The sequence below is a fragment of the Bufo bufo genome, chromosome 7, assembly GCF_905171765.1.
Source record: "Bufo bufo chromosome 7, aBufBuf1.1, whole genome shotgun sequence".
NCBI classification, from domain to species: Eukaryota; Metazoa; Chordata; class Amphibia; order Anura; family Bufonidae; genus Bufo; species Bufo bufo.
This window is the reverse complement of record NC_053395.1, coordinates 19,528,146-19,555,719: the sequence shown is the minus strand read 5'-3', so window position 1 is coordinate 19,555,719 and position 27,574 is coordinate 19,528,146.

The window sequence follows — 27,574 nt, the reverse complement described above, 5'->3', positions numbered from 1 at the left end:
CCTTGGTCAACATCCTGTTTTATATGTTTTCTCATCTCCTCTAATTGGCCTATTTTATCTTTTATTCCACGGGAGTGATCTAATAAATTGAAACAACACATCCCTGCGAACGCTGAGCATCCTACACCATGTTGGAACAATAAATAGTCAATAGTTGCCCTATTCTGCCAGATAGCCTTTTCATACGATTGTATATCCAGCAGCATATCTTGCAGAACTGCACTAGTGACATTTATCTGTTTTACCATAAAACAGGCAAGTTTTGATATTGTCCTGTGGTTATATATGGCCAACCCTGGTACTCCTATCAAAGATACCCCTAAACTCATATATTCTGATCTAGAGAGGAGATTCACATTATAATCACAATTTTCCGGTAACTGTAGGGAAGTGTCTCTCGTGTGTCGTGTCTGCACTGCTGGAAATAGTGGTATCATTGCTAATGTCAGCCTGGCTATTGTACAGGGTCCCTCTGTAATATTGGCCGGTATGTATGTGTAACTAGTATTCCCACAGGCCAATACCCATCCTGCTGGTAGAGGTACATGTTTGTCTAGGGATGGTACTGTTTTTGTAATATTACATTGCACATTCTTTCCTGATATTATCTTTTTACAACTACCTAAATCTCTATCACAAATATTTGGCTTAAACTTATTCTGCATTTTTGCTTGTATGCAGAGAGGCAATAGTGTCTCATCACAGGTGAAGTTATAACATATTTCTGCTGCTGTGACAAGACCTGTAATTATTTCTATCATATTACTCTGCAGATTCTCATATGTAGGACAGTCATAACAAGCATGATAAGGATTTACATATCCATATTTAACATCATGATCCTCCAAGTCTGTGTCGTTCCATTGGGAACGTAGGAGCTCCGTCCATACGTCTAGTGGGGTGGGGACTGCTACCAGACATGTCTCCAAAATGTTAGATGCCGATAAAGTGGTTTGGAGACAAAAGTCAGTTAAGTTCAGAGTTTTGGCCAGGTACAGCCATAAGTTCTCCTTTGTCTTGCATAGACTGTCTTCCCCTCTGCATTCTGTTTCCAGGTATATCTGTCTGTTCCACAGCCATGGGACAGTAAGTAGGAGACACAAAATTACAATTATTAAGGCACTACATCTCAGCCATCTCAAGGAATTTCCCGACTGCGTCATCTCGTTGGGGGTCAAGGCTGTCTGCCTCCGTTAGTACCCCTTCTGTATCTTCTTCGAGGTCAAGGCTGTCTGCCTCCGTTAGTACCTCTGGGCCTCGTTGGAGGTCAGGGCTGTCTGCCCCCGTTAGTACCTCTCTTTTCTTCACCAACTTAATCCTTGTGGCGTGGATCCACGTGGGCGATTGTTCAGTGAGGACCGCTGTTCTGGTGATCGCGACTACCTCGGTGGGTTGTCCGTAGGTGAAACTTCCTGGTTCCTTTCCCTTCTTTAAGATCTTGATCATCACCTGGTTGCCTATCCGGAATGGACGGGTTGATTCCTGTGAAAGAGAAGGAGACTTACAAGCAACTTTTTCTTCAGTTTTACTGAGGACTTTGATCAGATTAGTACTTCTCTCTGATCAGGTCCAAGTCCCCTTCCTGCACCACCAGGGGGCGTCTTGCCCATGGTGTGGGGAAAGGCCTACCCATGAGTATCTCAATGCTGTTTATGTCCTACTCTGTGGAATGTCCCACTCTGTGGAAATGTGCTACTTAAAATGGAAGCACTGTGTTGGGGTGTTGGGGAATGCATAACTTCCCCTCTTCGCAGACTAATCCTATCTCAGGATTTTTCTGCAATACTGGATAACACCAGTCCTGCTGTTCCTGTTCAGTGACATACCACTGAAGATCAGTAAGTATTTGCAGCATCTCAGGGGTTGGAGATGCCAAACATGGCATCTCCCAATGGTTATACAAACCTGTGAGGTTGCTTTTGGCAACTCATTTCGCCATCTTAACTGCCAGCGCATTGCCCTGTGAGACATGATCCTTACCATCTGCTGCCGTAAATCCTCTCCTCTGCCAGATCATACCATGGTCCCACACTACCCCATGTGTGTACCTACTCTCAGTATGAATGGTGACAGGTCTATCAGCATGTAGAATACATGTCCTAGTGAGTGCAATAAGCTCAGCTGCCTGCTGTGTTGAGTGCGGATGTCCTTGAGTAGGCCTACAACATCATGAGTGGTGTGCAAAATGGTGTAATGTCACATTGTGAAAGAATTTGCCGACTCTACCATCATAGCACAGGCTGCAAGAGAACGCAGACATGCCGGCATCCCCTGGACAGAGGTGGGCATTACCTTTGAGAAAAACACACAAGGACGCAACTTGCCTCCGTTTTCTTGTGTCAGTACACCCGCCATGGTTTTACAATTTTGGCGTGCAAACATGTGGAAGGGCATATTATAGTCAGGGAGGCCCAGCCCTGGACTCGACATGAGCGAACATTTCAGACAATCAAATGCATTGTACATTTCAGAAGACCATTTAATCAAATCTGGATTTTCTTCCAGAGTGGCTTGCCTCAAAACATTGTCAATAGTAAAAGCAATCAAGAATCCATTGTCTACAGTAATTTATCATACCAAGGAAAGATAACATTTCTTTCTTGGTGTGCGGGGCGACCAAACCCGCAATAGACTGGACTCTTTCTGCGCTGATTCTCCGTTCACCTTTTGTGAGGACAAAGCCCAAGTATTCAACCTGCATTTTACACCATTGCATTTGCTTAAGTGTCACTTTGTGACCACATCCTGACAACCATTGTAACAGTGATAAACCATCCTGAATGCTGGCCTCCGCTGACATGCTACACAGTAATAAATCATCGACATATTGCAGCAGCACAGAACCTTGGGGGGATGTACCATGACTCTAACATCACTCGGAGGACTATGCTGTACACTACAGGTGAATCAGCATATCCCTGGGACATCTCTGCACCAGGTCAGTTGGCGTCTGTCAAAGGAAAAAGCAAAAAGTAGTCTGGTTATCTTATCAACTGGGATAGAAAAGAAAGCATTTTTCAGATCTATCACACTGAACCAAACAGCGTCTGCTGGAATGGCAGATAATAATTAAGTGACATCAGGTACAACAGGGGCTATAGGCACAATGATGTTGTTGATGGCCCTTAAATCCTGTACAAAGCGGGCAGCACCATCTGCCTTTGTCACTGGATTCACGGGCGTGCTGTAGGGTGAAATCACCTCTTCCAGGATTCCCTTTTGTAGGAATTCTTCTATCATTGGCCTAAGCCCATCAAGTTTCTCTTTAACAGCAGGTATTGTTTCTGGAACACTGAGATGACACCTGGTTTCACAGTAGCTGTGTAATGTGTGCAATCTATGAATCCTGTGTCATATTCATTTGAGGACCATAATGCAGGGTTAATGTTATTCTGGGTGGTCCTGTATGTTTGCAAGAATCAGTGGCACTGGTGTAGAGACTGGAATGAGACCTGAGTGTACTCTTATGTCCTGATTCTTTGCTGATACCTGCAAGTTAAGCCTAATGAACAAATCTCTCCCTAATAGGCTGACTGGGCAATCTAGTATAATGCTAAATACATGACATGATGTATTCCCTGTCCATGGTTTCTACTGGTAAGGAATCTGTTCTGTATGTCCTTGTCAGTACCCCATTTATTCCCATAGAGGGCTCACATTTCCTTCCTGACACTCTGAGTCACCTAAGTCCGCCCCTTTTGGTGGACGCTTTGGTCTGTCTTCTGTTCTGCCATTAGTATCTTAGCTGTCCATACGAGCAGAGCTCTGATGTTAAGCACAACACTGAACATGTAACATGTAACTGCAAACATTGAAACAAACAGATCTGACAATACAGACATGAACACACAAAGGGCCCCTAAAAACTTTTCATTGAAATAAAAATGTACAGCTTGATCAATGCTGTTGGTACCAATAAAAAACCCAAAAAACTTCCAATAAAATAATCGCCACTTATTGTATATAACTAACACTTCCCCCATTTCCTCTGCCTTGCGTCTCCTATTTCAGGAGTGTTGAAACAGGGGAAGTAAAGCAATACATCAAGGACATTCAGCTGTACCACATGTTCCTCAAACTTTTACTCACATCTGAATAAGAACTTATTGGGTGCAACCTTAGATTGATACGAGTGGACACTTCTAATTAGCATCATCACTGCAGGCACATTTTAAACCATCGGAACATACAATTTGGAAAGATACAATCAATACTGGAGCCCTGTCTGGAATATCTTATAGATAACACAGGTTAGTATCTTCACATTGCTGCTTATGCATTACCAATTAGCAGCCCCCCTCCCCCCTCAACCCCCATATGAAATTCCTGAGCAGAGGAGAGGGGTGAGATGGGAGGGGGCTCTCTCTGAAAACACATCTCAAACAGGACAGGAAGAAGTTTTTTTGTAGTACTACAAGTGACATTTTGGAATGTGGTGGGGGGGAGGGATGCCTCATGGCAACCTTTGTTCTCTATAGGATTCAAAATCCTCCATCTTGAAATAAGAAATGCTGCTCATTTCATTTCTCTAACTTCAAGTTCTCTCAGTCACTTCCATATACACTTTTTCACCATAACTCAGCTTGCACCAGGCTATTATTATCCTTTAACAACTTCTCTCTTCAACTATCAATACACTTATGCATTAACTGTCCATCTTTTAGTGCTGTAATCTCTAATTCCAGGGACTATAAATCGTCACTATTTAAACACACACAGATCATTAGGGCAACAAAACTTAACCAGTTCATTTCTGAACGTTTAACACAAGCCCTTTCTAATTGCAAACACTGAGACACTTTTTCCCTTGCCATGAATTAACTTCCTGACTCTGCTGTGTCTTGTCACTCACTATAGCCCCCCTTCACAATCACAGGAGCTCTGATGTACACTGTCTGTAAGCTTCTAACAGATTTTTTGCAGCTTTTCAATCCTGCCAGCCTAGCATAACATTCTGTTTCACATTTTAACTGTCAATTCTCACATCTTGCCCAATTGTCTACTCATGTGTTAACTAGAAAATAATTTGTGGGACTAGACCGTGCAACAAAGTTTACATGTTGGCAGTGATAGAAACAGAATGATTTCACAGTGGGATGTGACCGTACACTTACCACCCGGCCAACATCTCACACAGACAGATAATCTTAATACTTCTAAAATACTTATACTATATATACATAAGAGTTAATTCAAGCTTGTATCCTTCTGTTCCCGGAACAGATATCCTTATATAGTGCACTATCTCTTAACGATACGGACTTACTAAGCCTCTTATAATCAACATTTTTACCTAACGATATGGACCCTATGATATGAGCCGCTTAAAATCAACAAGCTCCCTGAGCTTTTGCGCGTGTCCCAGACATCGCAATCCACTGAAATCATAAATAGATGGTTCGACTTACTTGAATGGGATTTTTGGTCATTGCTCCCAGGTCCAAGGCGGACAAAAATTGATGTCTTTCACGGTAGACCTGAAGAGTTGACCCTCCCAATCCCGAAAACTGAGCCCCCAAATCTGTAAGGAAATTTTTACTCTCTTCCCTAACGGTGTGTCCCTAACACATGATTTCAGTGGCCAGCTTGAATTAAGCCTTACCGGTACCGGGAGAATGAAGAAGATAGACCATATGAACACATGTCTATTTCCAATCCATTCTGGTTTATTCACAGCTGGCAAACAGTTTTAAAAGAGGGGGTTGAGCTTCCTTTACATCCAATCATATGTTAGCATTAGTATTTGACCAATAGTATGGTCACACATAAGCTCTGCATTAACATCATAGCTGACTCCTAGTAACAGCATTTGACCAATCAGGTATATACACATAGGCTAGCAGACACTTGAGTCAGATGTCCTTTTATGGCTAGAAGGCTGTTCATACTTTCAACATGTATGGATTTCATGAAACAGTTTAAGGAAGTGTCTCACATTCCATAGGGGGGAGGGAGGTTTTGTAGTGCACTAACCAAATGTAATACACGTGGCTAAATGAGACAAAATGGAGTCACATATATCCCATCAGACCCCTGCACCCAGGAAGAGGAGAGAGGCACCACAGCACATATTCTGGCATCATATCAGCCACCACAGGAGAAGCCACCATTGAGTTACTTTGACCCCCGCACCCAGGAAGAGGAGAGAGGCACCACAGCACATATTCTGGCATCATATCAGCCACCACAGGAGAAGCCACCATTGAGTTACTTTGACCCCCGCACCCAGGAAGAGGAGAGAGGCACCACAGCACATATTCAGGCATCATATCACACACCACAGGAGAAGGCCTCTTTCAGTGATTTAGGCCTTTGGACCCAGACAGAGGAGAGAGGCACCACAGCACATATTCTGGCATCATATCAGCCACCACAGGAGAAGCCACCATTGAGTTACTTTGACCCCTGCACCCAGGAAGAGGAGAGAGGCCCCACAGCACATATTCTGGCATCATATCAGCCACCACAGGAGAAGCCACCATTTAGTTACTTTGACCCCTGCACCCAGGAAGAGGAGAGAGGCACCACAGCACATATTCTGGCATCATATCAGCCACCACAGGAGAAGCCACCATTTAGTTACTTTGACCCCTTCACCCAAACAGAGGAGAGAGGTTCCACATCAGAGAATCAGGCATCATATCAACCACCACAGGAGTAGGCCACAATTTAGTTTATTTGACCCCTGCACCCAGGAAGAGGAGAGAGGCCCCACAGCACATATTCTGGCATCATATCACACACCACAGGAGAAGCCCTCTTTCAGTGATTTAGGCCTTTGGACCCAGACAGAGGAGAGAGGTCAGAGATTAGCTTCATATCCCCCAGCACAGCAGAAGACCGCTTTATTTGACTTAGGCCTCAGCACCCAGACAGAAGACAGAGGTAGCATGGCAGAGGTTATGGCTTCATGTCACCCGTTAGTTTAACCGGCCACTTTCATCTGGTTAGGCCCCGGCGCCCAGACAGAGAAGAGTTTCATTCAACTGTGGGTTTCATAAAATTTGTATCAAATAAAGAAGTGGCCCGTAGCACAACAAGACATGTTTTAGGCAGTTAATAAGGACTACTCTGCACAAGGGAGGGACAGGTCCTGTGGGATCCATGCCTGGTTCATCTTTATGAAGGTCAGCTTGTCCACGTTGGCTGTGGACAGGCGGCTGCGCTTGTCAGTAATGACGCCCCCTGCCGTGCTGAATACGCGTTCAGATAAAACGCTGGCCGCCGGGCAGGAAAGCACCTCCAAGGCATAACATGCTAACTCTGGCCACGTGGACAATTTCGAAACCCAGTAGTTGAATGGGGCCGAACCATCCGTCAGGATGTGGAGGGGTGTGCAGACATACTGTTCAACCATGTTAGTGAAATGCTGCCTCCTGCTAACACGTTCCGTATCAGGTGTCGGTGCAGATAGCTGTGGCGTGGAGACAAAACTTTTCCACATTTCTGCCATGCTAACCCTGCCCTCAGATGAGCTGGCCGTGACACAGCTGCGTTGGCGACCTCTTGCCACTCCTCTGCCTTCACCTTCCACCTGTTCCCCTGTGACATGTGGGAATGCTCTCAAGAGCGCCTCTATCAGCGTGCGCTTGTACTCGCGCATCTTACGGTCGCGCTCCAGTTCAGGAATTAAAGTGGGCACATTGTCTTTATACCGGGGATCCAGCAGGGTGGCCACCCAGTAGTCTGCACACGTTAAAACGTGGGCAACTCTGCTGTCGTTGCGCAGGCATTGGAGCATATATTCGCTCATGTGGGCCAGGCTACCCATGGGTAAGGACAAGCTGTCCTCTGTGGGAGGCGTATCGTCATCGTCCACCGTATCCCCCCAGCCACGCACCAGTGATGGGCCTGGGCTGCCACCCCGCTGTGAACTTGCGTCATCCTCGTCCCCCTCCACCTCCTCCTCCTCATCCTCCTCGTCCTCCAGTACAGTGCCTTGGCTGGCGACTTGTGAACCTGTCCTCTGCTGCTTAAACAAACCTCCCTCTGAGCCACTTCGAACAGACTGGCCCGAAAGTGTTAGAAACGAGCCCTCATCCTCCTCCTCCTCCTCCACCTGGGCCACCTCCTCTAACATCATTGCCCTAAGTGTTTTCTCAAGGAGACATAGAAGTGGTATTGTAACGCTGATAACAGTGTCATCGCCACTGGCCATGTTGGTGGAGTACTCGAAACAGCGCAGCAGGGCACACAGGTCTCGCATGGAGGCCCAATCATTGGTGGTGAAGTGGTGCTGTTCGGCAGTACGACTGACGCGAGCGTGCTGCAGCTGAAACTCCACTATGGCCTGCTGCTGCTCGCACAGTCTCTCCAGCATGTGCATGGTGAGGCGGTGAGCGGGAAGGCCGAAGTTCCGCTGTAGCGCAGACAGGCGAGCAGCGGCAGGATGTGAACGGCGGAAGCGCGCACAGACGGCCCGCACTTTATGCAGCAGCTCTGACATGTTGGGGTAGTGGTGAATGAACCTCTGCACCACCAAGTTCAGCACATGCGCCAGGCAAGGGATGTGCGTCAAACCGGCTAGTCCCAGAGCTGCCACGAGATTTCGCCCATTATCGCATACCACCAGGCCTGGCTTGAGGCCCACCGGCAGAAACCACTCGTCGGTCTGTTGTTCAATACCCCGCCACAACTCCTTTGCGCTGTGGGGCCTGTCCCCCAAACATATGAGTTTCAGAATGGCCTGCTGACGTTTACCCCGGGCTGTGCTGAAGTTGGTGGTGAAGGTGTGTGGCTGACCGGATGAGCTGGTGGAAGCAGTGGAGGAGGAAGCCGAGTAGGAGGAGGAGGCTACAGGAGGCAGAGAATGATGCCCTGCGATCCTAGGGGGCGGAAGGACGTGCGCCAAGGAACTGTCCGCCGGGGGCCCAGCCGCCACTACATTCATCCAGTGTGCAGTTAGTGAGATATAGCGTCCCTGGCCGTGCTTACTGGTCCACGTATCTGTGGTTAGGTGGACCTTGCCACAAATGGCGTTGCGCAGTGCACACTTGATTTTATCGGACACTTGCATGTGCAGGGAAGGCACGGCTGTCTTGGAGAAGTAGTGGCGGCTGGGAACCACATACTGCGGGACAGCCATGGCCATCAGCTGTTTGAAGCTGTCTGTGTCCACCAGCCGGAATGACAGCATTTCAAAGGCCAGCAGTTTAGAAATGCTGGCGTTCAGGCCAAGGGCTCGAGGGTGACTCGGGGGGAATTTGCGCTTCCTCTCTAAGGTTTGAGATATTGAGAGCTGAACGCTGCTGTGTGATATAGTGGAGACGCTAGTTGACGGTGGCGGTGGTGGTGGTGTCGGTGGCACATCCTCTGTTTGCTGCTCGGCAGGTGGCAACATTCCTCTCGAGGCGGAAGCCGAGGCAGCAGCGGTAGAGGGAGCAGGGGGAGCCTCAGCGAGTGCCTGGTTTTTAAGGTGTGTACCCCACTGCAGTTCATGCTTTGCATGTAGATGCCTGGTCATGCAGGTTGTGCTGAGGTTCAGAACGTTAATGCCTCGCCTCAGGCTCTGATGGCAGAGCGTGCAAGTCACTCGGGTCTTGTCGGTAGGACATTGTTTAAAGAAGTGCCATGCCAGGGAACTCTTTGAAGCTGCCTTTGTGGGGCTGGGTCCCTGTTGGCGATGTCCAGTAGCAGGCGAACTCTGGGGGCGGCGGCTCGTCTGCTTTGGCCCCCTGCTCCCTCTTTGGCTTCGCTGTTGTCTCGGTCTCACCACTACCTCTTCCTCTGAACTGTGAAAGTCATCGCCACGACCTTCAGTCCATGTGGGGTCTAAGACCTCATCGTCCTCTGCATCGTCTTCTACCCAGTCTCCCTCCCTGACCTCCTCCTGTTCAGTCTGCACACTGCAAAAAGACGCGGCAGTGGGCACCTGTGTTTCGTCATCATCAGAGAGTCGGTGACTCTGCTGTGGTGGTATTCCCATGTCCTCTTCATCTGGAGACATAAGTGGTTGTGCGTCAGTGCATGGTATGTCTTCCTCCACTGGGGAAGGGCTAGGTGGACGCCCCTGGGAAACCCTGGAAGCAGAGTCTTCAAACAGAAGAAGAGACTGCTGCATAACTTGTGGCTCAGACCGTTTCCCTGATATGCTTGGGGGTGATGTGACAGACTGATGGGCTTGGTTTTCAGGTGCCACCTGTGCGCTTTCCGCAGAAGACTGGGTGGAAGACCATGTGGTGAACGTGCTGGAAGCACTGTCGGCCACCCAATCGATTAATGCCTGTACCTGCTCAGGCCTTACCATCCTAAGAGCGGCATTGGGCCCCACGAGATATTGCGGTACATTCTGCCGGCTAGTTGAGGGAGTTCGTTCCCTACTGTGTGCGCCTGGGGCCGAACGGCCACGTCCTCTACCAGCAACAGAGGCTCCACGGACACCACCACGACCGCGTCCTCGTCCCTTAATAGTATTTTTCTTCATTGTTGCGATTCAACTCGCACCACAATGAAATATATTATTTTTTATAAGCAAAATCCCCTCACTGGAATACTTTCAGTCTTTTGACTGTATGGATTACAGATGGAATGACTGTTATATGTGAGTACCGCTTTCTTTGACAGATTCTAGTATGGGTACATATATGTTTTCCCAACCCCAGCACATTAGTTTGCTAATTCCAGATGTATGAAACGCAGGCCTAACTGTATCCAGTATATTGAACGCCAGATAAACTAACTTGGCCTTTTTTAAATAAAAAAAATTCCCTCACTGGAATACTTTCAGTCTTTTGACTGTATGGATTACAGATGGAATGACTGTTATATGTGAGTACCGCTTTCTTTGACAGATTCTAGTATGGGTACATATATGTTTTCCCAACCCCAGCACATTAGTTTGCTAATTCCAGATGTATGAAACGCAGGCCTAACTGTATCTAGTATATTGAACGCCAGATAAACTAACTTGGCCTTTTTTAAATAAAAAAAAAATCCCCTCACTGGAATACTTTCAGTCTTTTGACTGTATGGATTACAGATGGAATGACTGTTATATGTGAGTACCGCTTTCTTTGACAGATTCTAGTATGGGTACATATATGTTTTCCCAACCCCAGCACATTAGTTTGCTAATTCCAGATGTATGAAACGCAGGCCTAACTGTATCTAGTATATTGAACGCCAGATAAACTAACTTGGCCTTTTTTAAATAAAAAAAAAATTCCCTCACTGGAATACTTTATGGCTTTTCACTGTATGGATTACAGGTGGACTGGTATTAGTAGGGGTGACACAAGCACACCCAAGTCCCTGATGTAGGATTTCTATGGCACAGACCACTATTACAAGTGATTAATGGACGTTGGGAGAGATTGTGCTGCAGCACTAGTCCCAAGATGGCCGCCGCCTATCAGCCCAGTAACATGTGCCACAAAATGGTCTGCACAACCTTTAAAAAAAATAGCCTTGGACTGTGCTGCTAAATCGCTATTGGTCTGAATCCCAGGTGTAGATGTCTGACTTGTTTGGAGCTTTGGAATGCACACTGTGGCAGCTTCTGCTGCAGCACTACAAGTCGCAAAATGGCGGCCGGCGGTCAGCCCAGGAACATGTGGATGGAAAAATCACTCTGGCCACTCTAAAAATAGCCAATCCCTATCAAAAAAGCAGCTCAGCTGCAGTTGTTCAGATGAATCACAGGTGGAGGAGAGAAATTTGCTTCCAGTTATTCAATTATCCCTGCCTATTCTCGCCCTAGCATCAGCTGCGTCTATCCCTGTTCTATTCACATCGGGAGTGAGCACGTCCCGACGTGCGCACAAGCTTATAAAGAGGCTGAGTCACATGCTGCACTTGGCCAATCACAGCCTTGCCAATAGTAGGCATGGCTGCGATGGCATCTTAGGGCAAGTAGTATGATGCATGTTGATTGGCTGCTTTGCAGCCTTTCAAAATGCGCCAAAATACATGCCGAACGACGAACCCGAACCCGAACTTTTACGAAAAAGTTCGGGTTCGGGTCCGTGTCACGAACACCCCAAAATTCGGTACGGACCCGAACTATGCTCGAACTGTTCGCTCAACACTAATCCCAACCCTTCTCTCAATTTATTGTTGTGTACTGGACAACAGGGGGATTGTAGAGGGAAGGGTGAGATTTGAATAAATACAGTATGTATATGTGTCTAATATATGCACATATATATTGGCCCTGTATGGCCAGTGGGGACATATGGGTCCCCTGTATGTGGACCCAGTATATAGGTCTGTCCAGGTTATATATATATACACTGCTCAAAAAAATAAAGGGAACACAAAAATAACACATCCTAGATCTGAATTAATTAAATATTCTTCTGAAATACTTTGTTCTTTACATAGTTGAATGTGCTGACAACAAAATCACACAAAAAAAAAAAATGGAAATCAAATTTTTTAACCCATGGAGGTCTGGATTTGGAGTCACCCTCAAAATTAAAGTGGAAAAACACACTACAGGCTGATCCAACTTTGATGTAATGTCCTTAAAACAAGTCAAAATGAGGCTCAGTAGTGTGTGTGGCCTCCACGTGCCTGTATGACCTCCCTACAACGCCTGTGCATGCTCCTGATGAGGTGGCAGACGGTCTCCTGAGGGACCTCCTCCCAGACCTGGACTAAAGCATCTGCCAACTCCTGGACAGTCTGTGGTGCAATGTGACGTTGGTGGATAGAGCGAGACGTGATGTCCCAGATGTGCTCAATTGGATTCAGGTCTGGGGAACGGGCGGGCCAGTCCATAGCATCAATGCCTTCGTCTTGCAGGAACTGCTGACACACTCCAGCCATATGAGGTCTAGCATTGTCTTGCATTAGGAGGAACCCAGGGCCAACCACACCAGCATATGGTCTCACAAGGGGTCTGAGGATCTCATCTCGGTACCTAATGGCAGTCAGGCTACCTCTGGCGAGAACATGGAGGGCTGTGCGGCCCTCCAAAGAAATGCCACCCCACACCATTACTGACGCAATGCCAAACTGGTCATGCTGGAGGATGTTGCAGGCTGCAGAACGTTCTCCACGGCGTCTCCAGACTCTGTCACGTCTGTCACATGTGCTCAGTGTGAACCTGCTTTCATCTGTGAAGAGCACAGGGCACAAGTGGCGAATTTGCCAATCTTGGTGTTTTCTGGCAAATGCCAAACGTCCTGCACGGTGTTGGGCTGTAAGCACAACCCCCACCTGTGGACGTCGGGCCCTCATATCACCCTCATGGAGTCTGTTTCTGACCGTTTGAGCAGACACATGCACATTTGTGGCCTGCTGGAGGTCATTTTGCAGGGCTCTGGCAGTGCTCCTCCTGTTCCTCCTTGCACAAAGGCGGAGGTAGCGGTCCTGCTGCTGGGTTGTTGCCCTCCTACGGCCTCCTCCACGTCTCCTGATGTACTGGCCTGTCTCCTGGTAGCGCCTCCATGCTCTGGACACTACGCTGACAGACACAGCAAACCTTCTTGCCACAGCTTGCATTGATGTGCCATCCTGGATAAGCTGCACTACCTGAGCCACTTGTGTGGGTTGTAGACTCCGTCTCATGCTACCACTAGAGTGAAAGCACCGGCAGCATTCAAAAGTGACCAAAACATCAGCCAGGAAGCATAGGAACTGAGAAGTGGTCAGGTCACCACCTGCAGAACCACTCCTTTATTGGGGGTGTCTTGCTAATTGCCTATAATTTCCACCTGTTGTCTATCCCATTTGCACAACAGCATGTGAAATTGATTGTCACTCAGTGTTGCTTCCTAAGTGGACAGTTTGATTTCACAGAAGTGTGATTGACTTGGAGTTACATTGTGTTGTTTAAGTGTTCCCTTTATTTTTTTGAGCAGTGTATATAGACTTATTAACTGCCCATTCATACCCCCGGTTTTATATGTATATATATATATATATATTTATAGATGTGCCCCAAGCATCTATAGATATATATATATGTTTATAATGCGGCCAGTATTTCCCCCCAATCGCGGTGCCCCCTCCCAGCTGAGGAGAGGTCAACAACTGGACAATTATGTCCAGTTTCGGCCACTTCAAAGGACAGAGGATCAATAAAGATCCTCTGCCCTTTGATAACATCTCCTGCAGCGCGGGAAACGGGAGCAAGCGCCGCAGGGTTTAAATACCCCAGTGGCACTGCGCTCAAAAGAAGAAGCCGGACACCCCCCCCCCCGTAAGAAAGAGAGCGCAGGCAGCCATGTGCCGGGCTGCGCTTCACTAGCGGAGGGAAAGCACACCCTGCACTCAGAAAGAAGAATCCCTGTTCCCCCCTCCAGGAGAAGACCCCCCCATATTCTGGAGAGCACGTGCGGCGCTCAGGAAGTCAGAAGACCGGGCCCCCCACTCGCAGGCAGCACTGAGGAGGCAGCGCTGCACAGCACAGCTCGGTTAACACCCCCACAGACTGGCATGTAAGAGAGCGCACAATGCGCTGCGCTCAGGGGGAAGGAGAGCGCAGCCAGCGCTCAGGCCAGTTAACCCTCGCAGCCCCAGGGGGACCAGCCCCAGAAGGAGAGCGCAGGCAGCGCTCAGCGATCAGAAGCCGAGCAGCCTGATTGAGAATCATCCCCTGGGAGAAGCAAGGCTGCAACTGTGAAACCAATGTTAAAGCGGTGAAAAACTATATACCGCAAACTAAGAGACGACTACATTTATTCAGCAATCACTAAATATAGTGACATTTTCTACATTGAATAAACCGCAAGTATACCGCAGACTACTAAAGAGACTGTACTCACTAATTTATTGGCTGAAACTTAGAAACTTTGAACTAGGCACTAAATCTAAGATTGAAGTCCACGATTTAATTATACATTAACCCTTAGTGTGATTTCATGTTATTGTTTTAACAATTGTATTTTATGCTATTTTAGTGTGATCAATTAGGTACCTTATTTGTTATATATATTATATTAAATAAATTTTTAAAATTTTAATATATTGGCTAGTGTTCTGTGTGAATCCAGATGTAGGTGTGCCCCCCATCCTATTGTATAATGTATATATATTTATAACCATTGATATATAAATATATATAGATATAGCGTATTAGTAGACTGTAGATATGTTATTGTGTTAATAAATATACTTTATTGTTCACAATACAGTGTATAGTCTTTTATGGTCGCCGCCGTAGTAGCAGTAGTGTGTCACTGGTAGTTCAGTAAATAGGTAAGGACACAGAGGTAGCAAGTAACTTAGTTGTATTTATAGTATAAATAGGCAGAGTCATCACTAGACGACTGACGCCTATTTATGAATATTGATTATTGAGATTACCCCATATATATCATAGTAACATAGTACATAAGGCCGAAAAATGACATTTGTCCATCCAGTTCGGCCTGTTATCCTGCAAGTTGATCCAGAGGAAGGCAAAAAAAAAACTGTGAGGTAGAAGCCAATTTTCCCCACTCATGGGGAACAAAAAATTCCCTCCCGACTCCAATCAGGCAATCAGAACAACTCCCTGGATCAACGACCCCTCTCTAGTAGCTATAGCCTGTAATATTATTACGCTCCAGAAATACATCCAGGCCCCTCTTGAATTCCTTTATTGTACTCACCATCACCACCTCCTCAGGCAGAGAGCTCCATAGTCTCACTGCTCTTACCGTAAAGAATCCTCTTCTATGTTTGTGTACAAACCTTCTTTCCTCCAGACGCAGAGGATGTCCCCTCGTCACAGTCACAGTCCTGGGGATAAATAGATGATGGGAGAGATCTCTGTACTGACCCCTGATATATTTATACATAGTTATTAGATCTCCCCTCAGTCGTCTTTTTTCTAAAGTGAATAACCCTAATTTTGATAATCTTTCAGGGTACTGTAGTTGCCCCATTCCAGTAATTACTTTAGTTGCCCTCCTCTGGACCCATATCAATAATTAATATTTCCTTTTACAGTGGTATAGGCCTGTACTTTTCTTTAATTGGAGGGTGTGAAGCGGTAGGGATGGTGTGCTTGATTACACTGACATCTCCATAATCTGAAGGATGTTTACTGAAGGCTTGATGATGTTCCTTTACGACTTTTAAGACTCCTTCAATTTGTTCCTCCATGATGTATTTGGAGTATTCAGCTTTTTAGTAGACTGTTCAGTCGTAGCTGCAGGTACACTGATAACATCTTGGAAAGTGACTTGTATCAATTGAGCAACAGGGCAGTGCTTGATCAAAGTTATACTGCTACTACTTAAGTTCAGGATACGAATTGGCACTTTACCTTGAGAAACAGTCACTAGGCTTCTTGCAGCTCAGACTAGAGGATGGTCCCCTAGGTTGATATGTTCTACTAAGGCTTGGAAATCTTGACCTTGGATTCCAAGAGCGGCTCAGCACCATAGGAGTGTTTCAGTATTGGGTTTCAGAATCACTGGTTGGTTATCTTTGATGTGAGCACAGCAAATCTCTCCTTTCTCATTAGCAAATTGCTGTTGTGCACGTAATACACGGATGGTCTGTTGTATCACCTTTTTGGAGGCAGGTGAAGCGGTAGGCATGGACTTGTGTAAAGCTTCAAGCATTTCAGTATAACAGTTCCTAAGGACGTTCATTTCTAGGACTACTGGAGGGTTGTTATCTTCCCTGACTTGTACAACAATGATACCTTGTTGGGGTAGCGTGGTTCCTCCCACTTGAAGAGTTGGCTCCCAGTACCTATGCACTGGCACAGGTTTGCCGTTGCTGGCTATAATGCTCAGCCAGGATTCTGGTGGCTGTGTCACCTGGTTTTGGTCCCAGTGTTTCTCAAAGGCATTCCGTTGGATAGTTGTGACTTGAGACCCGGTATCCAATAAGGCAACAAAGGGAACCCCATTGATTCGGAGAACCACTTCTGGACGGGAGCCTACATATCTGGACATCCAGCTGGGATCTTCTGGACCTACTGCTCTACCTCCCGAGGAGCACTCCTTGGCCTCGGGGGTCGACCTTTTAACTGCCAGCACATCATTTCTGTATGACCTGACTTGTGACAGTATGTAGAAATGGGTCGCTTTTGTTCGTTAAAGCAGTCAGTGGTATCTCTACCAGCATTTCTGGGATAAGTCTCTTTATAATCAGGAGGGAAATGTTTCCTTGGTGACGATGTCTCATCCTCCAGCAATAAAGGTTTCTCCCACTGTTCTAGTTTTTGGCATACTTTCTCCAGACTTTTGGTTAGGAACTTGCTCTGTCAAGGCAGCGACTGAATCAGGAACCAGAGCTTGGGCTTCCTGACTGACTATAGGGTGACATTTTGGAGATGTAGTTGGCCTATGCACAGACATTTCAGCAGGCCTAGCAGGTTCTGGTTGTGGGTCTTTCCCCATAATACTGATGACTAGTTCTTTGAAGTCTAGGAAGGTAGAACTTGGGTGCTGTGTAGCTAACATTTTTAACTGTCATTTTAAGGTTTCTGTCCTAACACCTTCAATGAATTGTTTTCTTAGCGTTTTATCTTGATCCTCTGCTTCAAGAGGGTCTACCTGTATGACAGCTCTCAGGGCTTCCTGTAAGGTCAAGGCAAAGTCTCTAAGTGACTCACCCGGTTCAAATATCTGCTCCATTGTTCTTTTATTTGAGCTGGGCCAGGATTTCACTTCTCTGCGGGCCGCTCCTTCCAATTGTAGAAGGAGGATTTCCATTTGCAGTTCTGCGGACACAGGGTACAACAGTTTTTCTTTAAATTCCCTTAAAGTATGAGCTTCCCCTGCGTATCGTGGGAACCAGCGTGCTCCAAAGAAATAAGGCAGTGTTAAAGGCATCATGCTTGGTGATGCACTAGGACCAGCTGCAAGTACTGCCGGGGACCTGTTGTGGTCAGGCTGAACACTATCTCCTTGTTCAGAAATGGCAGTGACTGGACTTCAATATAGTTTTACACACTTTTTGCGTTGCGTTGCTATGGGCAACCGCTACTTCGTAGGTGTCTGGCCCTTTAAGAGACGTTGTGACAACTTAATACAGAGCAGTATGGCGCTCTGTAAGGCAGATTATGTTCCCAAACAATCCCTCTTGAGGTCGCTTCTTCCCAGCGGCTCTCACTATTATATTTGTTCTGAGGAGAAAGGATGTTGATCTCCCTATTTTTTTTCGTTCACCGTCACGCAGTCTCGCGTCTCTTTTCTCAGGCGCGGCCCTCCATCCAAGGTCCGTTTGCTAGGCAGCGCTGATTTGCAAGTATTAGCAGCAGCGATAGTATTGGCACAATTGTAATGTTATTTTACATAAGAGGATTGGCTTCTCTTTTCCCGCTCTATAGGGCGTGACACTCAGTTTTTCAGATGCTAGCAAGGCGTTTACACAAAGATGGCGCAGTAAATTAATCAAGAAGGCCTCCGGTGGCCATTTTAGGTTCAATGCTAAAGTCTATTCACTGACAGCAAGCAGTGATAGTGACACGGACACATGCGATTTGATTGCAGGTGACTTGTAGCATACGTCCATGCAATTTTAAGCAATTTAAACAGTTCTGCATCCCAATAAAACTTTTAAAGTTTGCACTGTATTAAAGCACATTGACAGTCTCTTAGGCAAACAAGTGGGGCTTATTCTCCTAAGGCAATGGCACACAGTTATATTGCAAGAATCCTGTTCGTAGCGATGCCGATTCTTTTTGTAGCATACCAAACCACAGGGGAAAAGATGTGAGGCTCACGGTGGGCCGATGGGTGCAATAGTTCATGTACTCAGCAGATGCCTCCCTGGGCTGGCGTACAGCGGATGGGAAGACAGCACGAAATCCTCCGGGGCACTCTCAGTTGCAGGGAAGACCAGCCAGATGGAAGTTGAGGTGCCCTTGATGGTAATTGGTGTTAGGTGCTTTTGCAGCTGGGCCCCTGGTTCGTGACGCCAGCACACTTCTAAAAAACTTCCAGTACTTTACTGAAGCTGATCCACAGATCATCAAGGTATGTAACAGTCATTTACATAACAGCAGCAGCTTTCACAGTGATTCACACCCCTGTGCTCCGCCTCCTGCACTGCCGTCTGCCAGCCCCGCACTAGTGTCCGACCGGCGACCGCACAGATGGTAACTATGACACAAAGACACATACTGTAGACAGTGTATTCAGTCCACCCCCACTGCTCCTGTGCTCCGCCTCCGCGACTCCGTCTCCCGGCGGCCGGCCACGTAACGTCACTCACTCCGACGTCACGCGCCTGCTCCGCCTTCATTAATAAAGTGGGAGGAGCATGCGCCTGCGGCGTGACGTAGTGAGTGACGTCACGTTACGCTGCCGCCAGCCGCCTAGTTTTAGTGTTTGAAGAGCGGGAGCCAGCCTGGAGCCTATCTGGAGTCCTGACAGTCCCAGTCTTAGTAAGTTAGTGATAAATTATTAGATAGTAGTTGTACATATACTTTGCACAAGTAGCTCACTTAGTCACTTACATAAGGAACGGCGGGTCCGTCTTACAATAGGGACACTGTCAGGGACACTGTTATGGGGGGGGGAGATATCTCTGGATGTGGATGATGACTCTTATAATTTGAGAAAGCTGAACCCCCCCCCCCAGGAAAAATAATTATCTACGGCCCTGCCCCCCCCCCCCCCAACTTGTGGAGTCTTTACTAAATACTTACTGTTGTAATCACACATAAATATGCACAGTTTAATGTACCAATTAACTATAGCTGTAAACAAATGCACAACCTCTTTAGACCCATATAAAGATAGAAACAAGACAATAACCAGATAATCTTAATATAAATAAACATAATCCTGTCAACAAGACATAATAAAAACTAGCAAGTTTTGCATCAAAAACGGCATAGTTTTGTGGTCATTTATCTCCAAAGGAGTGAGAGCAAAATTCCAAGTGCAAAACAGATACGGGTGTAAGTTACAGTGCAATTTTTCTTGCCTTCATTCAATGGGGGGTCTGTGAATGAGACACTGTTATGGGGGATCTGTGGATGACACTGTTATGGGGGGTCTGTGAATGAGACACTGTTATGGGGGATCTGTGGATGACACTGTTATGGGGGATCTGTGGATGACACTGTTATGGGGGGTCTGTGAATGAGACACTGTTATGGGGGATCTGTGGATGACACTGTTATGGGGGATCTGTGGATGACACTGTTATGGGGGGTCTGTGAATGAGACACTGTTATGGGGGATCTGTGGATGACACTGTTATGGGGGATCTGTGGATGACACTGTTATGGGGGATCTGTGGATGACACTGTTATGGGGGATCTGTGGAGAACACTGTTATGGAGGACCTGTGGATGACACACTTATGGGGGACCTGTGGATGACACACTGTTATGAGGAAATCTGTGGATGACACACTGTTATGGGGGGATCTGTGGATGACACACTGTTATGGGGGGATCTGTGGATGACACTGTTATGGGGGGATCTGTGGATGACACTGTTATGGGGGATCTGTGGATGACACTCTTATGGAGGGAATCGGTGGAGGACACTGTTATGGGGGATCTGTGGATGACACTGTTATGGGGGATCTGTGGATGACACTGTTATGGGGGATCTGTGGATGACACTGTTATGGGGGATCTATGGATGACACTGTTATGGGGGATCTGTGGATGACACTGTTATAGGGGGATCTGTGGATGACACTGTTATGGGTTGTGATTCACAATGGATATTGGGGGCCAGCAAATTACAAGGAAGGCAGCGGTGGGGGGTGGGGGATGATGATTGATAACATACATATCTAAATGGCTGGGGGGGGGGGTTGAGGGCTTGACTTGAGTCATCTACTGATCAGAGCAGGAATAAATAACATCTAAATGTCTGGTGGGGTAGATGGGGTGGTAGGACAAGGGCTGATGGGGGAAGGGGGGCTGGGTTAGATCATCTAACCCCCCCCCCCACCAGCCCTCGACCCCCCCCCATCGACCCCACCAGACATTTAGATGTTATTTATTCCTGCAGCTCTAATGCTCTGATGATCACTGATCAGTAGATGACTCAAGTCAAGCCCCCCCCCCGCCATTTAGATATGTATGTTTGTTATTAATCAGACATCCACCCCATAACCAACCGTACAGCGCGTCAGGTCAAAGTGCGCGCTGTACGCAGCCAGTGAGACCAGAGCAACGGAGCGGCCGAGCCAGGAGGCGGAGCGGGGAGGGAGCACGTAAGTCAGTACCAAGTGCTCACTACTCCCTCCGTCCTCCAGTGCGGCCGGCAGCCCGGCAGGCGCGGCAGCAGCAGCGACGTGGTCAGTGGCCTGCCTGCCGCCCAGAGGCTGGGGAGCTGGCCTGCGCCCTGAGGCTGGAGCCTCCCCAGCCTCTGTGTCGGCCCGGCCCTTACACCCATCATGCTCAATGACACCATAGTGGGACTCCGGCATCCGCCTTTGTGCCCACTGTCATTCTGGATGGAAAAGGATCCGCTCAGAATGCCTCAGTTTGCCTCTGTTCAGTCTCCATTTCACTTTGGTGTCCGTCTGACGAAACTGAGCCAAACGGATCCGTTCTGGCACACAATGTAAGTCAATGGGGACGGATCCGTTTTCTATGACACAATAGAAAACAGATCCGTCCTCCATTGACTTTCAATGGTGTTGAAGACGTATCCGTCTTGGCTATGTTAAAGATAATACAACCGGATCCGTTCTGAACGGATGCAGACGTTTGTATTATCTGAATGGATCCGCACTAAATGCTAGTGTGAAAGTAGCCTAAGTAAGGAGTTTGGATAACTCACAAAAATGGCTGCTGAGGTTCAGCTTGTCCTCAGATAAGACACACTGACCTTCTTCTTCCTGCACTGAGTGAGGGGCGGAGTCAGCCCTGGGAGGCCTGTTAGCCCCTCCCCCTCCCTATGCAACTTTATGAGAACACATTTACAAGTACAGTTTACATGAAACACAATCACAACATTAAGCAGGGTGTTTCAGGACACTGCAAGTGGACCGCTGAGCGGCAAATATATTTTTTTCTTTTTCCGCTAATACACGTCACAAACGAACCGCTGAATACAAAATCCAAATGCAGGGGGCACACCCAATCAGCTAGACGGAGTGCAAGCCACGGTATTGAAACATGAGCCAACAAAAAAAACAAAAAGAAATACTGTATACAAGACTGCACCTCCTATTATAAAAATGTGGCAAATATAGTTTTTCTTTTTCCGCTAATACACGCCACAAAAGGCTTTAAAAGATATACGGTAACTGCACCGCTAAACGGCAAATATATTTTGGTTTTGCCAAAAATGGCTTTAAAACAGATAACTGCACCGCGGAGCGGCAATTATATTTTTTCTTTTTACGGTAATACACGCCACAAAAGGCTTTCAAGCATAGACTGCACCGTTGAGCGGCAAATATATTTTTAGTTTTTATGGTAATACACGCCACAAAAGGCTTTAACCGCTTTACGTCTGCCCATAGGATATAAACGTCCTATGGGTGGACGTCTATTTCTGAAAGCACGTTTTAGAACGTCCTTTCAGAAATAGCAGCTGAACGCTAATCGTGCAGCTGCTGATCGGGTTGCCCGCTGTCAGTGACAGCAGGGCAACCCTAAGACAAGGCAGGGACAGTGCCCAGGTGTCCCTGCCTTCCGGATCGCTGCAGACACAGTGCTCACTGAGCGCTGTGTGTGCAGAGCAGGAAGCGCTGTGCGCTTCCTGTTCCGGCCCGGCGGTCATGTGACCGCCGTGACCGGAGAGTGCAGGAGCTGTGTGAGGTCTCTCAGAGACCTCGATCAGCCCTGCTCTGAGGCTGTACAGCGCTGGATTGCTTCTGTACAGTCTCTCTAGGGGTGCATTTGTCCTGTGACTGGGGCTACTATGTCAGCCCCAGTTACAGGAGAAATCAACAGTGAAAAAAAAAAAAAAGAAGTGAAGTAAATGTCCCCCAGAGGTCTTGTATGACCTTATGGGGGACGAAAAGTGTAAAATAACAAAAATAAAAATAAAAGGTTGAAAATAAAAAAATAAAAAAAAGTTTCACATGTAAAAAAAAAAAAGTCCCCAAGTAAGGAATGAAAAAATAAAAATTTAAAATAGAAAAAATAAAAAAAAGTATACATATTAGGTATTGCCGCGTCAGTAAAAACCAGCTCTATAAAAATATCACATGACCTAACCCCTCGGATGAACACCTGCAGCGTACTCAAGTTGTGTGCAGTAGGTGTTTCTGGGTGATGTAGTGCAATAGACACTAACCTGGTACAGCTGACTCTCTGCAAGGGCAGGTATAGATAAAGATAGTTCGTGACGCCAGTGCCAAGTAAACGGTGGCACGCCGTTTGCAGATGCAGGAATAAATTGAGGAGACGTAGCTTTAAAACAGAACTCCAACTTTAGTAGTTTTGCAAGCAGAGACAATATTGGAAACGCAGTTCCTAAGCATACAGTCGATTTTGCAATTCGGTCGATGCAGGCAATTCAGTTATAACAGGGTAATTACAGAGTGTGGAACACAGGACTTGCAGCACAGGAGCTTGCACTCTAATTCTGTCTGATCCTGGAATACAGCAATTCTTCACCAAGGCCCATTATCCTAATTCTGGCTTTATATCCTTGGCTATGGCTTTTATAAGTACCTCCTCTGTCTTTCTGAGTACCTCTGGCTTTCCTGATCTTTGCCTCTGTCTCTCTCAGCTTCTGGACACTTCCTCAGGCTCTTGAGCTAACATATTCCTGTTTCTGCATATGGGAATTCAGGAGGGAATCTTCTCCTGGACAGCAGGCTTCAGGCCTGGACTTGTCTCAGACATTGTCTAATCTCCAACTGTAGATTACAGACACTAGACTCAGTCTGCCTTGCACTTCCCTGACTGGGCCTTATATAAACTAGGGCTCCCTAGCTCCCTCTAGCGACTAGAAGCTGGAATGACACCCCTGCAGGCCTGTACATGCAAGTTTCAGTAACAGAAAAATACATACATTACATGACATTTTATAAAACTGACATATAACAACTTCTCCATAATTAAGGAGGGACGACAGCACACCAAGTGACACTTTGGTAGTGACGGTATTACAGTTCCCGTACACTACACACCGTAAAAAAAAAACAAAAAAAACTGTCAAAACAAGCAATTTTTGTCACCTTGCATCACAAAAAGTGCAACACCAAGTGATCAAAAACGCGTATGTCCCAAAAAATAGTACCAATAAAACCGTCACCTCATCCCGCAAAAAATGAGCCCCTACATAAGAAAATCTTTCAAAAAATAAAAAAAACTATAGCTCTTAGAACATGGAGACACTAAAACATCATTTTTGTGGTTTCAAAAATGCTATTATTGTGTTAAAGTGAAACAAATAAAAAAAAGTATACATATTAGGTATTGCCGCGTCCGTAAAAACCAGCTCTATAAAAATATCACATGACCTAACCCCTCGGGTGAACACCGTTAAAAAAAAAAAAAAACGGTGTCAAAACAAGCAATTTTTGTCACCTTGCATCACAAAAGGTGCAACACCAAGTAATCAAAAACGCGTATGTCCCACAAAATAGTACCAATAAAACCGTCACCTCATCCCGCAAAAAATGAGCCCCTACATAAGAAAATCTCTCAAAAAATAAAAAAAACTATAGCTCTCAGAACATGGACACATTAAAACATAATTTTTTTGTTTCAAAAATGCTATTATTGTGTAAAACTTTAATAAATGAGAAAAAGTATACATATTAGGTATCGCCACGTCCGTAACGATCTGCTCTATAAAAATGTCACTTGACTGAACCCCTCAGGTGAACGCTGTAAAAATAAATAAATAGAAACTTTGCTAAAACAACCAATTTTTTGGTCACCTTGCCCCATAAAGTGTTATAATGAATGATCAAAAAATCATATGTACCCAAAAATAGTACTAATAAAACTGGCACCTTATCCCCTAGTTTCCAAAATGGGGTCACTTCTTGGGAGTTTCTACTGTAAGGGTGCATCAGGGGGCTTCAAATGGGACATGGCATCTAAAAACCATGTGGAGTTCCTTTTCTTCTGCGCCCTGCCGTGTGCCCATACAGCAGTTTATGACCACATGTGGGGTGTTTCTGTAACCTGCAGAATCTGGGTAATAAATATTGAGTTTTGTTTGGCTGTTAACCATCGATGTGTTAAAGAAAAAAATTTATTAAAATGGAAAATCTGCCAAAAAAGGGAAATTTAAAAATTTGATCTCCATTTTTCTTTAATTCTTGTGGAACGCCTAAAGGGTTAACAAAGTTTGTAAAATCGGTTTTGAATACCTTGAGGGGTGTAGTTTCTACAATGGGGTCATTTATGGGGGTATCCACTATGTAGGCCCCACAAAGTAACTTCAGACCTGAACTGGTCCTTATAAAGTGGGTTTTGGCAATTTTCTTATAAATTTGAAGAATTGCTTCTAAACTTCTAAGCCTTCTAACGTCCTAAAAAAATAAAATGACGTTTCCAAAATGATGCCAACATAAAGTAGACATATGGGGAATGTTAAATAATAAATATTTTATGAGGTATCACTTTCTGTTTTAAAAGCAGAGAAATAGAAATTTAGAAAATTGCGAATTTTTTAAATTTTTGGGTAAATTTGGGATTTTTTCATAAATAAAGGTGAAATATTTTGACTCAAATTTATGATTATCATGAAGTACAATGTGTCACGAGAAAACAATCTCTGAATGACTTGGATAAATAAAGGCGTTCCAAAGTTATTACCACATAAAGTGAGATATGTCAGTTTTGCAAAATTTGGCCTGGTCAGGAAGGGGGCAAATGGCCCAGATGGCAAGTGGTTAAGGACCAGGCCATTTTTTGCAAATCTGACCAGTGTCACTTTAAGTGCTGATAACTTTAAAACGCTTTGACTTACCCAGGCCGTTCTGAGATTGTTTTTTTGTCACATATTGTACTTCATAGAAAAAATGTGGGGGATTCAGTCAGCACAACCCTGTATGCAGGTGCACATCGCTATGGTGAAATACACATACAAACGCAAAAACACAAATGCAACAGTACTCTGCAACCAGCACTCTGCAACCAGCACTCTGCCCTGCCTCTATGCTGGATGTTGAATGAGGCATTGGTGTACATTTTGGCCAAAGCGTAATAAGCCACTCACCACGTCAAGGTCGCCTCTATGAGTGGTCCCTAACACTAGTTCCTACCTGTTTATGGGCCATAATAGCCACAAAAAGTCCAGGGAGCGCAGGTACAGCATGCACGCCAGGCACACTCTGCTTTTAACCCCGTCCGGTGCCATGACAGCTTTCATCGGATCCAGGGATGCAAGTACCAACATGCATGCTGAGCCCACTATATACTTCTCCTGGAGCCAAATGGCTACTGGTAGGCGCTGTAAAAGTAGACTCAGTTTTATACTGACTTTAAAACTAGCCTCCAGGGCAGACTAACTGGTCAGGTGTGCATGACTGCATGGAGATCGCCACGCCTCCAATTTATACTACAAAGAAAAAATGTGGGGGATTCAGTCAGCACAACCCTGTATGCAGGTGCACATCGCTATGGCAAAATACACATACAAACGCAAAAACACAAATGCAATAGCACTCTGCAACCAGCACTCTGCCCTGCCTCTATGCTGGATGTTGAATGAGGCATTGGTGTACATCCCTGGATCCGATGAAAGCTGTCATGGCACCGGACGGGGTTAAAATCAGAGTGTGCCTGGCGTGCATGCTGTACCTGCGCTCCCTGGACTTTGTGTGGCTATCATGGCCCATAACAGGTAGGTACTAGTGTTAGGGACCACTCATAGAGGCGACCTTGACGTGGTGAGTGGCTTATTACGCTTTGGCCAAGATGTACACCAATGCCTCATTCAACATCCAGCATAGAGGCAGGGCAGAGTGCTGGTTGCAGAGTGCTATTGCATTTGTATTTTGCGTTTGTATATGTATTTCGCCATAGCGATGTGCACCTGCATACAGGGTTGTGCTGACTGAATCCCCCACATTTTTTCTTTGTAGTATATATTGGAGGCGTGGCGATCTCCATGCAGTCATGCACACCTGACCAGTTAGTCTGCCCTGGAGGCTGGCTTTAAAGTCGGTATAAAACTGAGTCTACTTTTACAGCGCCTACCAGTAGCCATTTGGCTCCAGGAGAAGTATATAGTGGGCTCAGCATGCATGTTGGTACTTGCATCCCTGGATCCGATGAAAGCTGTCATGGCACCGGACGGGGTTAAAAGCAGAGTGTGTCTGGCATGCATGCTGTACCTGCGCTCCCTGGACTTTTTGTGGCTATCATGGCCCATAAACAGGTAGGAACTAGTGTTAGGGACCACTCATAGAGGCGACCTTGACGTGGTGAGTGGCTTATTACGCTTTGGCCAAAATGTACACCAATGCCTCATTCAACATCCAGCATAGAGGCAGGGCATAGTGCTGGTTGCAGAGTGCTATTGCATTTGTGTTTTTGCGTTTGTATGTGTATTTCGCCATACTGATGTGCACCTGCATACAGGGTTGTGCTGACTGAATCCCCCACATTTTTTCTTTGTAGTATATATTGGAGGCGTGGCGATCTCCATGCAGTCATGCACACCTGACCAGTTAGTCTGCCCTGGAGGCTGGTTTTAAAGTCAGTATAAAACTGAGTCTACTTTTACAGCGCCTACCAGTAGCCATTTGGCTCCAGGAGAAGTATATAGTGGGCACAGCATGCATGTTGGTA